This window comes from Nannospalax galili, unplaced genomic scaffold (assembly GCF_000622305.1).
Source record: "Nannospalax galili isolate Female #2095 unplaced genomic scaffold, S.galili_v1.0 scaffold324, whole genome shotgun sequence".
In the NCBI taxonomy this organism is placed as follows: Eukaryota; Metazoa; Chordata; class Mammalia; order Rodentia; family Spalacidae; genus Nannospalax; species Nannospalax galili.
In genome coordinates, this window is record NW_008353027.1 from 4,051,586 (window position 1) to 4,054,833 (window position 3,248).

At 44.2% G+C, this 3,248-nt stretch overlaps 1 protein-coding gene across 2 annotated transcripts in view; it reads right to left on the minus strand.

The window, feature by feature from the left end:
- The window catches only part of Atg5 (autophagy related 5), a 132,684-nt gene that overhangs the window by 112,665 nt on the left and 16,771 nt on the right, over positions 1 to 3,248 (minus strand). The window lies entirely within an intron of this gene.

The window sequence follows — 3,248 nt, forward strand, 5'->3', positions numbered from 1 at the left end:
GAGGGTGTTGGATCCCCTGGAACTGGAGTTACAGATGGTTGTTAGCTGCCAGGTAGGGGCTGGGATTTGAAGCCGGGTCTTCTGCAAGAACAGTCAGTGTTCTTAACTGCTGAGCCATCTCTCCATCCCCTCGGCCTGCTTTCTTATGCAACACAGGCCCACCTGCCCAGGGGTGGCACCCCCCACAGTGGGCTGGGCCCTCCCACATCACTCAACAATCAAGAAGATGCCCCTCAGACATGGCACAGGCCAGTCCAGTAAAGGCAATTCCCCAGTTGAGGCTCCCTCAACCCAGGTGTGTCAAGTTGGCACTAAAGCTATCCAGCACAACTGACCCCTTGTCAACTTGACACACAAACACATCACTATAAAACCATAACCTTTCCAATTCTTGTCCACAAGATATGATATTAATATCACAACATAAGACAGTACAACCCTAAAAGCCCCACAGTCCTTAAAATCCAAACACTTAAAAGTCCATAGTCTCTTTTAAAAGTCTCAACTGGGGGCTCCTGTAAAATCCAAAACAAGTACTGTCTTATTTCAAAGGGAAGAATCGGGCACACCTAAGCAAAACCAAAGTCCAGCAAAGTAGCTCAAGGCTGGACATCTGGGATTCACTCACGATCTTCTGGGCTCCAAAGGGTTCTGACAGTTCCACCTCTCTGACTCTGCCATCCACAGCACACACAGCTTGTCTCGAGGACCCAGGAAGGCTCCCATTCTGTACCTGCCGCTGCCCTTGGTGGTCACCCCATGGTCCTGGAACCTCCAAAAAGCAGGGGGTCTCCACTGAAACTGAGGCTGCACCTTCACCAATGGCCTCTTCTTGCCTCTTGGGGTGCAAAGCCTCAGGTTCTCTCCATGACCCCTTCAATCCTGGGGTCTTCACTGTAACTGAAGCTGCACTTTCACCTATGGCCTTTCCAGGCCTCTCAGAGTACCAAGCCTCAGCTGCTCTGTGACCCCTTCACGCTTTCATCACCAGAACCATCCAGGAGACTCTTAATATTACCAAGTCCTGCTTTCAGCTAGAGATGGAGGCTCAGGTCCCCTCTTGACCACAGCTTCTGTGTGCAGACCCTGAGGAAATACTTCCCAGAAGATTTCACCATGGTGATGCTGGTCTCTTGTTACTTACAGCTGATTTTTCAGCCCCAGCTAACTAGCATCAATTGTTCCAGTAAAGCAAAGGTTTTACTTCATGTTCTGGTCTCTTCTTAATTACTTCAGCCCCAGCCGACAAGAACCCACAGATTCTCAATTCAAAATATCACACAAACAGCCCTGATAGTCCCTGCTTCCCTTTGAAGCTTCACAAGCCAGGCCTCCATTGTTCACAACTCTTTCAGCATAACTGTTCCAAGCTCTACAGCAACAAACTCTAAGTACTCAATGGCTTTTCCAACCCAACACTCAACAATCAAGATGCCCCACAGACATGGCCACAGGCCAGTTCTATAGAGGCAATTCCCCAATTGAGGTTCCCTCAACCCAGGTGTGTCAAGTTGACACTAAAGCTATCCAGCACAATAAATATATGTGATAAAAACAATTAAGGGTTGGCAAGATGGCACAGCAAGTAAAAGTGCTTATTATCAAGGTTGACAACCTGAGTTCAATCCCCAGGACCCACATGATGGAAGGAGAAAAAAAACTCTGGCAAGCTGTTCTCTAACTTCCACATGTGCACCATGGCATGTACTCATTGACACATATACCACACACAAAATAAACAAACAAATAAGTAAATGTAATTTAAAATTAAAATAAATATTTTAAAAATAGGGGGCTGGAGAGATGGTTCAAGTTTAAGAGCACTGGTTGCTCTTGCAGCAGACCCAGGTTCAGTTCCCAGGAACCACATGGAGCTGCAACTCCAATTCCAGGGAATCCAACGCTCTCTTCTGATCTCTGAAGGCATTATATACTGGCTAAATACTCATACACATAAAAAAAAAAATAGTTTAAAAAAGGTTAAATGTATAAAAAAAGGAATAGTACAATTATTTTTCACATGAAAAGGAAATCAGCCAGACATGGTAGTGTATGCCTGTAATTATAGCACTTGAGAGGCAGAGGCAGGAGGATCAGAAGTTCAAGGTCAATCCAAGATACATAAAGAGATCAAACTGTGCTACATGAGACTTGTCTCGAACAATTATAATAAAATGTCAGTCTGAAAGGGAAATGAACACATTTTAAATCTCTAGTTGGGTGTAGTGGTGTGCCTGCCATCCCAGCATTTGGGATGTGGAAGCAAGAAGACCAGAAGTTCAAGGTTTACCCTCAGATACTTAGTGAGTTCCAGGCCAGTCTAGACTACATGAGACCGTCTTAAAAACAGAACAAGGGGCTGGGGAGATGGCTTAGCAGTAAGAGCACTGACTGCTCTTGCAGATGACCCAGGTTCGGTTCCCAGAACCCACATGATGGTTAACAACCATTCATAACTCCAGTTTCAGGGGATCTGACACCCTCTTCGGACCTCCCCGGGCTTTGCACAACACAGGTGCACTCACATGAATGCTGGCAATACACTGGTACACATAAAATAAAAATAGTAAATAAAATATTTTTTTAAAGGAGGGGAATTAATCAATTTTCTAAACCAAGTTTTGTCAAGATACACTTATAACACAGTGATCAACTTTGATGTGGCAACCAATACGTAAAATGTCACTTTACTAAATCTAGTTTAAGTAAAGATCTGTTCTAAATATTTGGAGAAAGAAAACTGAACAGTGTCATAGACATGACTTGTAGAAGAGTTTTTGATAAATCTGCAAGCGTAAAACACCATAACCAAATGTTTTATTTAACACATAAGAAACTGCTGCTGAAGATTCATGAATTTGGGGGCTACACAGATGGCTCAGAAGTTAAGAACACATACTGCTCTTGCACAGGACCCAAGTTCAGTTTTCATCACCCATGTCAAGTAGTTTACAACCACCTATAACTCCAGCTCCTGGGGATCAAACATTTTCTGTCCTCTGTGGGCACCTGTATGCACATACATATATCATACATACATACACACACACACACACACACACACACACACACAATTAAAAATATTTTTTAAAAAAGAAAATAGGAGGCTGGGTGTGGTGGTACATGCCTTTAATACCAGCACTTGGGAGGTAGAGACAGGCGGATCTCTGTGAGTGCAAGGCCAGCCTCGTCTACATGTGAGTTCCAGGTCAGCTGGGGCTACAGGGAGACCTGTCTCAAAAAGACCA